Below are 15091 nucleotides of genomic sequence, written 5' to 3' on the forward strand. Positions count from 1 at the left end.
GAATAGTCCTCAATGCAAATTGTTATGACATACTGGAATTCAGCTGCTGCTGACGCTATTGCTTCTCTTCTATAGCTATTATTTCACCATTAAAACTGTCTGAAGTTGGAAACTGAAGAAATACAAAAATGATATTTAATTTAATAGTTATAAATTGGCCAGTTATCCACTCTCTTATGGCTGTAAATGGGGCATATTGGATCCACCAGTTGAAGAAGCTCTGCAATGATCATCTTCATAATATGGTATATGTTTCCTAGTTAGCCAGGCTTGAATGCCAAGCTTCTGGAAAGTCGCCTTTCTCCACCCCTTTCTGGGCAGCAATTCTTCCTGGGCACTATGATAGGAGGCATTGTCAAACACAATCACAATTTGGCTTCAAATTGGGCAATAGCTGTTCAGTAGACCACCGTTCATATTTGGCAGCATTCATCTCACCATGACAGTCCCCCTCTGATTTGCTAACTTCAAATATAAATCCAGCTCTAGCAGTGAAGCCATTCTTATCTCCAGCATGGGTCATTATGAAATTAATTTAATTATTAAATGTTAGTAATAAATAATATATAATATAATAAAAGTGAACTTTTGTTCCAATTTTGCATTGTTATGGGCTTCATCTAAAAGTATATATTGAAAGAAAAAAGCAAAAACAAAATATAAATTTTGCCTGTTTTCATGCATTAATGCCATAATGTTCACAATGAAAATGTTTTTTTTTTTGAAAACATGTACATTTTATTTTTAAATATCCAGTGTATTCAATAGACATAAGTAAAATTCAATATGTGATGTATTATATTAACCTCAACATCTGTAGATCTGCAGTGTGCTTAATGCCAATTCTCTAAGGTAGCTCTTCTTTTTAACACTACTATTGGTAGCCTTGATTTTTACCTATTTTGACAGGGCTTTTGGATAATTGCATATCTGTGTTGTCTTCTTTAATTCTGACATTTCTGACTTGCTGGCCATTGTCAAGGGTCTTTGCTGCTTCAACCTGTAATGAAAATTGCAAAAATATTTGAAAAGTACCATTGAGGCCCATTGACCTTGACTTATTTTGCTCTGTTACCTAGGTAGCGAAACATCCAAGATGGTGCAGTCCTATCCTTATTTGAATTGATTTATCAAAATGAAGATTTTGACACCTCTTTTTGCAACATCGGAGCACTTTAATGTTTTTGGCCCTCATAGAGCCAAAAGCCTAACCTTTGACCTTTTCGATTATAACTCAAGAATGGTACATCCTAGAAGAACATAGTCCTTGTTTAGTGACAGATCTGTTGCTACATGTATGATATTTGACAACAAATTGGCCTTTTGACTTGAGTCCTTTGGTAAATTATTTCTTGTTTTCTTCAAGGACCTACTCAGTGCCTGCTTCATTCCAAATGGATTGCATTGGCACATACTTAATGGCGGGTTAGATGGCTGACTGCTGCAAGATGGAGGTGAAGATGGCTCAGCAGTTGAGGGAGGTGGATGAGAAATTGAAGGAAGTGGCTGGTTCGATCTAGTGGAGGTGGGGGTAGCTCAGCAGTAGATTTTTCATCAACTTGTCATTTCCCCATGCATCCTTCCTTGCAATCCAGTTCTGGTACCTGTAACCCACTGGACCTGCATTCCAGCTCGTGTGGTAAACTGTCCGGTTATAGTCCTAGGTGTATTCGGCATGTGATAAGAACTTGCTGCTCTCCCGGAACAACGATATCTGTTTTGCCGGCCTTTACTTCACAGGGGTCATTTGTGTTGACAAGGTTTATGATCGCTTTAATGGTAGGTTTTCGTGCATTTGTGGGTCCTCTTATAATTTCCTCGATTACATTATACCCGATGATGGAGTCAGACAGTGGATCTACAGAAATCAGAAATGGAACTGAAATCTGTTGGGCTACCTTTCCATCCAGTGACATGTCTAGGATGACGGGTATCCAGCCATCATATGGTATCTGTGTACCATTGGCTACGCTCAGCTGAAGGTCAGTATCTGGGTCCAACAGGTCAGTGAGGGGTCGGAGTTGAACATTTGGAAGATTCTTCTTCTACCATCCTCGAGAGATCACTGATACCTGGGCCCCAGTGTCCCAAAGAGCTGTCACAGCCTTTCCATTAATGCTGTAACAAATGGTACACTTGTGTCCTACAAGCTTGACCAGTTTGTGATGTTTTGGTGTTAAATGGCATATTTGTGGGGACATATGTGCTGGTTGGGTCACTGCCTGTCCCCCAGACGTGACCGTTGGTTGTTTCCCATGTCGTTCTGGAGTCCGGTCTTCACAGCCATTTGGAAGAGGTCCCTGGCTGTGGCGGGATCATATTTGATGCCAGAGTCATCAGTGGTTGATGCCACGATGATCTTCTGCCGCAGATCTAACGCCTGCATCACAAACTCCTTAGGCATCTCGCTCTTCTCTTGTCGTGCCGCGGTGAGTTCATGATACAGTTCAGTAGCAGCCTGTTCCTGGTAGTGACTACGTAATACTCGTTTCACTTGCGCTAGCGAGAGACTAGGGCAGCTCTCCAGATAGCTTCGAAGTCTGACACCTGGTGAAATTGCTTTGATGATGGCTTCTACCACTTCTTTTTCTGCATACTTCTTGCTGATCCCACTATCAATCTGATGGATCAGACTGGAGTAAGTCAGTCTGTTCTTCTGGTTTGCCTTACCAATCTGTCTGCTGATCTTAAATTCATTCTTGATGACTTTCAGTCCAGTGGTTTTTTTTTAGGGGCTGTCGTGGAAATTGTCGTTGTGGTTGGCGTAGCCGTATCTGAATTTGGTCCTGGGTCATCTGTAACAAGTTTAATCAGGTCTTTGATGGCTCCTAACTCTCCCAAACCACCATCTTCTGCTTGAGTTACCTCGTCACTGTCGATATGTGAAATTATTGCAGTAATTAACCCCAGATGGGATTTTTCTTCCGGATCTTGGAGTTTCAAAAATTTTCCAACTTTTCGAGTAGCCGCTCCTTTCTCCGTCACTTTCAGAAGGAGTATTGATCTATAGTTCTTTGTTGTTTCTTGCTGTTAGATCTTGCTGGAGTTATATTTCAGCATGTTTGCGGTCATGGATCTCTGCGCTAGTCACCAGATTAGAAACCATTTTAGAAAACAATGACCGCTTCTAATAACTAGTAGTAAATTCTTGATCATTCTTGCTGCAGAGGCTTCCCATAGTGCAAAATTTTGGTCTGTCAAAGTTGAAGTCATCTGCCACTGCAGCATGAATGGTCATCAGGTTCTGTAGGTTGGAAGCAGTTAGCCTTCTAAAAGTACAGTTCTGGGTGGAAAATGCACTCTCACAAGCTACAGATGACATAGGCATCTCTCTCTTCATCAGAGTCTGTCCCTCTTGCTTTCTTTCAATGCGTCTTTCTTCTGCTTCTTGTCTTCTCCTCGCCGCCTCTTCCGTTTCCGCCGCCTCCTTCTTCTCCCTTTCCGCCTCCTCCCTCTCCTCTCTCTCTACCTCCTCGCTCCACAGCATCTCTTTCCTTAGCCCACCATCTGCTTCTCTGAGCCACCTCTCCGGCAGCCCCGGCAACTCAACAATCTCCAACTTCCTTATTGCTGACCACATGTTTGTTTATTTATCTAAGTACCTGTAAAAAAACAAAAACATAATAGCAACATTAGTAACACATTTTAATTATCATACAAATTGATTTCCAGGGACCAATTTTTGTAGGTCATGCATTCACCTCTTGCAATCTCTGGCAGTGGAAAAACAACACTGCCTTGTTGCAATTTGTATATATTTTTTTCAATGTAGGCCTACTGTAGCAACATGAGCATGATAAACCAGTCTGGCATAAACACGGAAGTACTGAACAATTCTGTGACTATTCCACCGGCTGACAATCATAACAACAACAAAAATTTGTGGCCGATTTGTGACAATGCGTAGGCACAGTGCGGCGACAGTCAATCTCCCCTTTCCTCCAAGACCCTTTCCATCCGAAAGGGGGGTTGCAGTTCTTCGTGTGCTTCTTTGCGAGCTCCCGGAGTAATTTTCCCACCCTCTTCTGCACGTGCCCAATGCATTCCCCCTTTTCAACCTTAATTCCATCATAAGAATTTTTAATTGTTTCAAAGGTTGATGAATCCCCATCTCCAACCATTGTTGTGTACATAACTCCATGTTTCTCCATTGAACGTTCTCAGATCTTCTTTGCCCCATCAGATTCCATCTTGCCGGAAGATCCATCGTGGTTTATACTGCATTTGTGTTTAAGTTTCCATTGATCATATTCCTCACTTCCTTCGTTCTTATTCCAAATAGTGTATGCTTTGCATTACCCATGACCTCAACATCCAAAACTTGATCGGTTACTGTCGACATCACAGCCACAAGACCATAGTTTGAAGCAAATCCGCGTCTTGACCACGCACCATCTGAGGTCACTGTAAGGTTGCTATTATCGGTTGCTTTTACTGCAGTCTTGGCTGCCTGTTTCATATTGTAGTCCGCCATATTGTTTACAATTTTATTACAGGATTTGGCATTCATTCATTCATTCATATTTTATTTTCATCAACCATCAACATCAATATACAAGTGATGCTAATAGCTCAACAAAGTAATAAAATTAAATGTAAACAAGAGTCATTGGTGTAAATAAAGATCAATACATTTAGGCAGTAACAATTAAATCAATATAATTAAATTAGAATAGCATTACTATGTATGATTGACCAAAATACACTTTAAATGCATAATGATATTACGATTGTAGTACTGTAGTTTATTACGGAAATACCACACTGCAATTACCCCCAGACAGAAATAATTCGACCACAAACACCAATTGCGTATCTGTCAGGCATTCAGACAGACATTCATAAATTTATTTGCATCAAATATCATATGTTATAATAAATTAGCATGCACATTAAGAAAACAGCTTCCACAATACTTTGAAAATATAGTTAGTATTATTACCAGGACCTAGATGAACCTACCTAAGATACCTCCCCAGTGAACTATCTACCTGGGAGCTGATTAAGTCATAACAAAACTATATTATTGGATATACCGCCCCAGTGAACAATCTACCTGGAATCTAGTACCTCCCCAGTGAACAATCTACCTGGGAGCTGAATTGATCATGAATCAGGACCTAGATGAACCTACCTAAGTTACCTCAACCCAGTGAACAACCTACCTGGGAACTGATCATGTCATAATGAATATATTATTGGATATACCGTCCCAGTGAACAATCTACCTGGAATCTAGTACCTCCCCAGTGAACAATCTACCTGGGAGCTGAATTGATCATGAATCAGGAGCTGATCATGTCATAACTAAACAAATGAATAATTATATTAGTGAATAGTGGGCTGAATCTTTACGATAACTGTGCATGAATACTGTTCTTCCAAGAGATTGCTTCCTGGAATCCTAGGAGAGAAATTCCTGAAAGGTTAATTTGGATATAAAATAGTATATTAATCCAATATGAAAATATATAAAGTATACATGTACATAATTAAATACATGTTAGAAAACATTGCCTTACTTGACTGTTTTAACATTGAGTAATCCTTGATAATATTATAGTGAAAGTTAAATCACACCCATAGAACAGTTCATTCAACATGTTAAACTAGCTCAGAGAAGAGTTACCGTAAACTACTTTTTCTACAAGATGAAGTACCTGCAAAATTTATTCTTTAATATAGCCAAACACAGGGTGGTCTTATGACATTTTTATCATAGCGAACTTTGCTGATACCGCCATCATAAATATAAAAGAGCCCAGAGCATATGAATATATGTCAAATTGCACACCCTAACTCTTGTAAGTAATTACATATTTCATTTCATTTTATTAAGCCAGAAAAACGTTATAAAATACATATATTGCCCATCTATAAGCACTACATCAAAAACAGTTAGATATTTAAAAATGATTAAATAAGCCCCTTGAAAAAGATCATCAGGACTAACATACCAATGGTAAACTGCTCCACGAGTCCAACAATTCGATATTAATACATCTTTGCTATAATTGCTACTGGTACCACACTTATGTAGATAATATCCTGGTGTAGGTTATTCACCCAGTAGTTTAAATGAACAAACAAAGCAAAGTGAGTTGCACATTTTTTGTTACAGTATTAAATTTAATTTACAATATAATCTTCTTCAGATAATGTCACATATTTTATTAAATTTTCTTTGATTATCCAAGATTATTCTTTCTTATACATCAACATTTTTTAATTAGCCATAAACTTTCGGCTTTTATTATACTATTTTCAAACCTTTAATGGCTTTAAATGCACACCTTGCAATAGGGAGTGGTGGGTGGGAAAAAAATTCACCACATGACTTGTCTGCATGAATGTTGACAGAATAATGGTGGTACATACACACACACAAGAATCAAGCCTTGTTAAAGGTGATCGCTGATTGGCCCAATGAACACTGATGGTGCCCATGATAAACAAATAGACAATACACATGTATCACCTCATATTGATCTTATATCACTTCATATTGATCTTTTAGCAATAAACTAACAGGACCAAACCATTATTTCTGCAGGGGTCAAACTGGTTTTTAACCTGGTGGTTCAAAACGTTATTTTGCAAGGATTTTTTTGTCATTGGTTTTGGCATATTCATCAAGCCGTTCACCTCGTATGTTTTATATGCCCCATCAGCATGATCAGCTAAGTTTGAAGATCATGCATTCATATTCAAAGTCACAGTTTATACAGAAAATAAGAAGTTTTATAGAAAGGCCCAGCCTACATAATTCTTGTAATTCCAAACCTTCTTTTGATTGGCATTTCTGAAAGTTTTTAAAAAGAGTTGTTTCAATATACGTATGTCTATGCGGAACCCAGTTGTCGATGTATCGTTCGTGTCATTTTCACTGTCACTGTCAGTGTCAATTCCAATCAGATTCATAGTCAGAGTATTCTTCTGAATATAAGCTTACTGAATCATCACTGTCAGAATCCCTTTCAGGGCCAGAAGATTCACCAAGTTGTTTACAGTCAGTAACATCATCAAATTGTTGACTAACTGTCATTCAAAAGAAGTTTGTTTATAACTTGCCATATCATTGTGTATAGTCCCATTCACCACTGCCACTAAAACCATCAGAAATGTCATTAGAATCCTTGTTTTTCTGGGTTACAGTGTATCTATTACCATAAAATTTCCTCTTGACTGGCCTCTTTTTCTTTGTTTACCACTTCAGGAACATCAGAAAGTTCATTTTCTGAGACATCATTTTCGCTACTATCTGTCATTTCTTTCCTCATGGAAGCTGACATCTTGATTGTGCTGTCTGTATCTCATTGTAAATTCCGTTTAAAAGGTGCAGCACCAAAACACAATTTCATAAGAGCGTCGGGGTTACCCATCAAAATCCTCTCAAAAAGAGACACTGCAGAACGAAAAAATGCATTAGATGCATTATTTTCGAGCATTTCGAAGTTTGTTTGTTGATAATTGCAACAACTGACTGATTATCTGACCTGAGCAAAATTCTCTTCCCTATTAATTGGTCACCCCATAACACTAATGCTACCACAATTGGGAAGAACTCAAACCCCCGGGGCTCAAACCAAGCAATAGAATGATTCTGAACTTGCACAGGCCACTTGCCTTGAAAAAAAAAAACTGTCAAAAAACTCTCACAAACGTGTTTTAACGAATCATTTTCAAAATGATGGTTCTCAGTTATGCATAGGAGGAAAAACATCATCAAGGTGTCATTGGATAGCATTTCACTTGAACTTACTGATACACTAATAATTATAATCATAACATTCCTATGTTGGCGAGTACAACTCTTCCTTTTAGGGTTGATTTTTTTCTGGGACACCCTGTATTTGTATACTATACAATATTTGTTTATTCATGGTACCCATCCAGGATTTTTCTTTTCACATCTTTTTGGCCGGAGAGGTACAAACCAATGAGGAATATCATTATTATGACAAACATCCCTGTAAATATTTCTTCATTTCATAATTGTTGTTCAGTGATGCATCACGCAGCTTGACGACTCAGAGCATACAGAAGCTTACAGTGGGATGAGCCGTGCAAACTTACAGTATGTTTCAACTAACCTCGGCGATTTTGAAAGGCAAATTCAGGCTACCGGGCGACCGCTTTTAAATCGGGTAATACGCTCGCAATATGTGGTCGAACGAATGCACAACGCATGCCTTTTACATGACACACCCGTTGGCCCGGTAGCCTGGATTTGTGTTTCAAAATCGTCAAGGATAATACTGTAGGTTCTTTGCGGGGTTCTTTGATTATGCAAGGCAGAACAATATGTTATTGGTTTAAAGATCAACACCTCTTATGTAATTAAAACACATGTGTACATTTCATATAAGATGTATGAAACCCCTTGCATCAAACATAGTTGTGATAAGATTTCCAGACAGTTAGGTAGTACTACAAACATGAAATAAAATCTCCATCCATGTTTTTCTTTATAATATTAGATTTCTGAACAGTTGGGTAGTACCACAAACATGAAATCAAGTCTCCATCCATTAAAATGCTTCAGTTTTTTGATGCATGTGTATGCATGTACCTTATTTTGCTTTTTATACTTTTCAAGGGAAGCCTCCAGATGTTGCCTCCATTTTTTTTACTCTTCTTCATCGCCAATGATACAGCTGCTTCTCCTGGAGTTCTATCCTTATCAAAGAATTTCCTGAACAAAGACTGCACTTCATTCAGCTCATCTTCTGTCCAGCGGTGTCTGTTCGTAGATATCTTTGATTTTTTCTTCTTGGTCTGTTGGGCTTTGAAGACCAGAGAAGTGATCCTATTGATGGTATAGTCACAGAAAGTGAAAGTACAGGAATTCCAACAGATCTCAATACTATAATTGCCACTTTAAATTGTAACTAATGTAACATTGGATTATTTAAATCATACATGTCTGTACAAAAGAGGCACAACTGCTAAATACAGTGCCTATCTAGGTGTCTTGTTTCTAATCTTATGTCGTTTTTAAACAATGATGTTCAGTGATACAGTCTTAGTGAAACTTGAGTAGGGTTGGCACTGAATTCTACGGTTGCTCCCCCCCCCCCAAATGCTGGCAGTACATGTATCACCTATGAATATTTGTAAACTATAAACATGATAAGAGTTCATGCTGAATGGGATCAATGCTGTCAATTTTTTTGATATACACTATTCAAAGCCATACGCATGGGAAAGGCAAGAAGAAGCAGAATGCAAAGGCAGGTAGTTGTTGTGGCAATACAGAACTTTGTCACTGTACCTTTCAAATCAATGTCACCAATGCTACGTCCTTTAAGCAAACTCAGCTTATTCAGGTCCATAGCAAGCAACAATTTAGCTATGTCTACTCTTTCAATTACATCAAGTGTTGCTCTATAATGCAGATTGTGAACGTCTAGCGTGTGTCTTAAGTGGTCGACTATCCATTTTTGCTGCTGCGGTGTTACATCCATCAACTACAAGATAATGGGAGAAAGTGTTTGAAAATAAGAACATTCATATTAGAGAACAACAAATGGGAAGTTGTGATTGCACAAGATGAAGCATGGCTGAGAAAAAACAAGCAGCAAAATTAATGCAACTATGTTGGGATTTCATCTTACAAGCTTCCCCCATTTGCGCAAGATTCACTTACATCTGTAAGACCACAGAGCATAATCTATTACATCATGTGCAATGATCATTCAGCTTAGGCTTTTAAATAATTCCAGATGCTCAGATTGCTCAATACCACACAGTCCTTAGAGACAGATGTCCATAGAAATAAGAAAGGTAAATCACCCAGAAATACAAATAAAAAATAGAAAAAGGGAATTAACATACTAGTGAGAATCAGTTTATTGAAGTTTTACAAAGGAAACTGGACAGTGACAAGATAATGTTAATTTGTTTCAGTAATTTAGAAAGAGATGTGATAACCATGAAAGAAATTCCTGTGTCAGTATTGCAATCACATTTAAAACAAAAATGATCATGTACTCACAGATTTCACATGTCTGTGGTATTTTGTGCAACTTACAATGTAGGTATTAAAAGGTAAATCACCCAGTCAAGGCAGGTGTGATTGGTATTTTTTGTTTGAGGCTTTTGGGAGCAACACAAAAATAACCAGGGACAATTCATTATTGGCTGTCAAAGTGTGACATCAAAATTGATTGTTACTATTTAGTATTAGCCCTAATTGCCCAAGCCCAATTCTGAGAAGAGTGCCCTAAGGCCAAAATACATCACACAGCCAAGAATAAAGAGAGTGCCTCAAGGCTGCAAAAACACACAATTACACCAGGTCATTGTGGCTTCATTAAAGTCTGTCCAAAGTCCTCCGCGTTGCGGAAATTCCGCGGAATTAGGGGTACAACGCGGAAAACAAAGTTGAGTCTGTCCAAAGTCCTCCGCGTTGCGGAAATTCCGCGGAATTCGGGGTACAACGCAGAAAACAAAGTTTTGAGCAAAAAAATATTACAAATAGAATCATAACAGTACAAAATAAGCAACCACTGTACCATTTTATTACTCATAAACTTCCTACTGTACACCCGCTGCAGCTGGCCTTTCCAATTTCATGATTGCGAATTACCGATGACCCGGTCGAGATTCACCTCCCAAAAATGCTGCAATGCAGTAAAATATTGCGCTATATTGACTTACTTGGGTCATGGTTGCCATGTACCGTCTCATGTTTGTTGACTTAATTCTTAGTGGTTCTTGAAGCTTGGCTTCTCTTGATGTCATGTCCAGAGCATATCCTCCACGTATCACACCAGTCTCTAAATTTTGCAGAAAACAACACACACAAAAAACAAAACAAAGTTAGAAAATCTTAGTTGTGTTTAATGTCACTTAATTTGTACATGAAACTGGATGTGAAATCAAGTAAATATAATTTCAATGGTCAGCATAAGTCTTTGTGAGGAGTTGTTTTACAGATGATGTCACACGGTGCTCCAAGATTTGAAGTGAACCGGGCATTTCATTGACCTCGGATCGACTCACAGTCAACATGCTGGGAACATTTTGTGGAAGGATTCACTTGAAGGATAAGAAGCAAGAGATTATATGCAAAAACTACACTTCGGTTGTATGGTAATTTATCTGCGATGGAAATCATTATCATCAAGGATATTTCTGCGTAAGTTCACCAGCACAGAAGGGGACTTATATTTTTGTGGAACCTGGCTTTGGAAGTTGATGGAAGAGCATGATGATAGTGAGTGAGGACACTAAAGGAGATATGAGGAGGTCAGAATTTTTGGATGCGATTTAAATTTGAAACAGTTGGCAAAGCATCCCAATCAAAAATACAGGGACTTCTAGCCTCCAAAACCCTGGGTATGAATAATACGTATGGGACATTATTCCTCATTTTTTATATAACAACTTACTTTGGTTGGCAAAAACATATTTGTTCTTGCTCTCAATTCCCACTTTCTGTCTGATTTCTGGATCCACAAGGTATTCCAACAATGGCTTTGTGTACAATGGTACAATGACTGGAATGTGATTATTTCCCTAATATGAAATAAATCATGTAAGGCCATGACAAAATGATACTTACCTTCATCAAGGCTGATGCCTATTTCATCCAGTGACTTCCCTTTGTACTTTCCTGCAAGCCCTTTCTCCATCATTGCCAAGACTTTGGAAACCTTTGACAGCTGCAAAGAACTTGATGGTAGACGATAAAACTCCCTATGAATGTGGATATCATGGCCCATGTAACCTGCCACAAGATCAAGTTTGTTGTCCTTCAGACATAGTAGTTGTGTCATTGTAGCTATATGCTTGCGAAACTTTGTGGCTCTCATGGTTAGTGGATTGGTTGTACCTGCACTGGTTGCGTACTTTCTCATTGCTGCACTAGTGGATGTGTGGAAAGGCGGCTCATAGAAGGCTCGGGCAATGACACTTGACACACCTGCGGCACAAGTTCTCCCAAACTGTCATACACTTCCTTTGGCATGTCTTGTGGAATGTTGTCATTCTTGTCATGTTCATCAATTACCTTCTGTATAACTTCAAGCAGTACTCTTTCTTTAAATTAAAAGAAAGAAAATGAAAAAGTTTAACAAATTACACTAAAAAATCGTTCTTGTCCAAGCAACTTGTTAATACGCACATACATGTATGCTTACTAACAAATTTTTACGGTATGTTACAATGTATATTGATTTTTCAAGTAAAATGCTACAATACATCCAAAGATTCAGAGAAATAATGAATAGATAATAGTAAAATGTTGCTGAAACATGTTGGGAAATGTAACAACTCCCACTTTTTCTATGCCTCAATTAATTACACATGACCATATTTAATAATATTATAATCTTTGAGTTAGCTTGAAGACTATGGATAACTTTTGAAGCATCACCATTGATGTTCAACCCAAAGGTCTCCTTTCACATCTTCACATCCTCTGGTCTTATGGGATTGCAATCAGCAGCATCTTCACATTTGTAACTTACCATTTTCAGCATGTTGATAGTTACTTTTGCTGACCAACATGGCTAGTGGAATATCATCTTCCTGTAACTCTATCTATTGCCATCTCATCATATGGTTGTTGAACACCTTTGAAAAATATTAATGTGATTCAAAATAATTCAGTTAATAAGTAACTTAATTATCAAGTTGTTTACAATGAAAAGTTTGTTAATATATATTTCATCTTTTACTTTCTTTTCAAAATAATTTAATCCTCAGTTACATCACTATATTTTATTTATCAATTAATGACTATCCTAGAAACAATTTCTTTTGTATGAACCAATTACATTATCTAAAATTGCTTTTTTTTCGTTATACATAGTATCTTCAGATTTTAAAAGTATTCTATTTACCATAAACAATTTTTTCTTTAAAAACGATTTTGTTTGTGAAAAAGATTTTCTTTAAAACATTCTAATATTTTCAAACGTTCAGTCTAGTCATGTTTACATTCCATCTGAAAGTATTTATGATGTACTAGTAGAAGGGGTGATGCTCACTATGATTGACGATTCCAGTTTGAATGTATATTCCTTATCTTCTGTAATCTTCAACAGCTCCTGTACATCATAGGTCTTAAAAGTAAAAGCTACTAGAGCTTTGTTGATGGACAAATCAAACAGCTGTTCCCCACTTTCGACAACAATGTTGATGTAGCTGGAGTCTGGCTGACCATCAAGGTTGTCAATGCTTACCAGTTTTCCCTCAATGGTTCGTTTCATTGCGTTTGATACCTGTTCAAAAGAATCAAATACTTTGCTAAGAATGTTTAATTAGGCAGTGGGCAGTTAAATAGGTGGCCTGTAAAATCTCTTCATGTCATCAAGAAAAGCCAAATAACCACTTTGTGCCCGAGCTGAAATACTTGGTTAACTGTTAACTAATAAGCAGATATATAAACTACAGAGTACTGTTAAATTTGAAACTGGCAGCAAATTGTCTACAGCACCAAGTGAGCTTTTTACTGCAGTATGAGAAACTACAGTGGCTTCTTTATTATGTTGGTCTAGAATCACGGTATTTTGCAAGCTGAACGAAAATGTCTACAGCACCAAGTGAGCTTTTTACTGCAGTATGAGAAACTACAGTGGCTTCTTTATTATGTTGGTCTAGAATCACGGTACTTTGCAAGCTGAATGAAAATGTCTACAGCACCAAGTGAGCTTTTTACTGCAGTATGAGAAACTACAGTGGCTTCTTTATGTTGGTCTAGAATCACGGTACTTTGCAAGCTGAACGAAAATGTCTACACAGCACCAAGTGAGTTTTTTACTGCAGTATGAGAAACTACAGTGGCTTCTTTATGTTGGTCTAGAATCACGGTACTTTGCAAGCTGAACAAAAATTTCTACAGCACCAAGTGAGCTTTTTACTGCAGTATGAGAAACTACAGTGGCTTCTTTATGTTGGTCTAGAATCACGGTACTTTGCAAGCTGAAAGAAAATGTCTACACAGCACCAAGTGAGCTTTTTACTGCAGTATGAGAAACTACAGTGGCTTCTTTATGTTGGTCTAGAATCACGGTACTTTGCAAGCTGAACGAAAATGTCTACAGCACCAAGTGAGCTTTTTACTGCAGTATGAGAAACTACAGTGGCTTCTTTATGTTGGTCTAGAATCACGGTACTTTGCAAGCTGAACGAAAATGTCTACACAGCACCAAGTGAGCTTTTTACTGCAGTATGAGAAACTACAGTGGCTTCTTTATGTTGGTCTAGAATCACGGTACTTTGCAAGCTGAACGAAAATGTCTACAGCACCAAGTGAGCTTTTTACTGCAGTATGAGAAACTACAGTGGCTTCTTTATGTTGGTCTAGAATCACGGTACTTTGCAAGCTGAACGAAAATGTCTACAGCACCAAGTGAGCATTTTACTGCAGTATAAGAAACTACAGTGGCTTCTTTATGTTGGTCTAGAATCACGGTACTTTGCAAGCTGAACAAAAATGTCTACAGCACCAAGTGAGCTTTTTACTGCAGTATGAGAAACTACAGTGGCTTCTTTATGTTGGTCTAGAATCACGGTACTTTGCAAGTTGAACGATAATGTCTACACAGCACCAAGTGAGCTTTTTACAGCAGTATGAGAAACTACAGTGGCTTCTTTATGTTGGTCTAGAATCACGGTACTTTGCAAGCTGAACAAAAATGTCTACAGCACCAAGTGAGCTTTTTACTGCAGTATGAGAAACTACAGTGGCTTCTTTATGTTGGTCTAGAATCACGGTACTTTGCAAGCTGAACGAAAATGTCTACACAGCACCAAGTGAGCTTTTTACTGCAGTATGAGAAACTACAGTGGCTTCGTTATGTTGGTCTAGAATCACGGTACTTTGCAAGCTGAACGAAAATGTCTACACAGCACCAAGTGAGCTTTTTACTGCAGTATGAGAAACTACAGTGGCTTCTTTATTATGTTGGTCTAGAATCACGGTACTTTGCAAGCTGAACGAAAATGTCTACACAGCACCAAGTGAGCTTTTTACTGCAGTATGAGAAACTACAGTGGCTTCTTTATTATGTTGGTCTAGAATCACGGTACTTTGCAAGCTGAACAAAAATGTCTACAGCACCAAGTGAGCTTTTTACAG

The 15091-nt window shown here is 38.0% G+C and overlaps 1 pseudogene; it reads right to left on the reverse strand.

Annotated features, from left to right (window-relative positions):
• LOC140163008 (uncharacterized) overlaps positions 1–15091 on the reverse strand; it is a 301006-nt pseudogene that overhangs the window by 79252 nt on the left and 206663 nt on the right.

This window comes from Amphiura filiformis, chromosome 1 (genome assembly GCF_039555335.1).
Source record: "Amphiura filiformis chromosome 1, Afil_fr2py, whole genome shotgun sequence".
Taxonomy (NCBI): Eukaryota; Metazoa; Echinodermata; class Ophiuroidea; order Amphilepidida; family Amphiuridae; genus Amphiura; species Amphiura filiformis.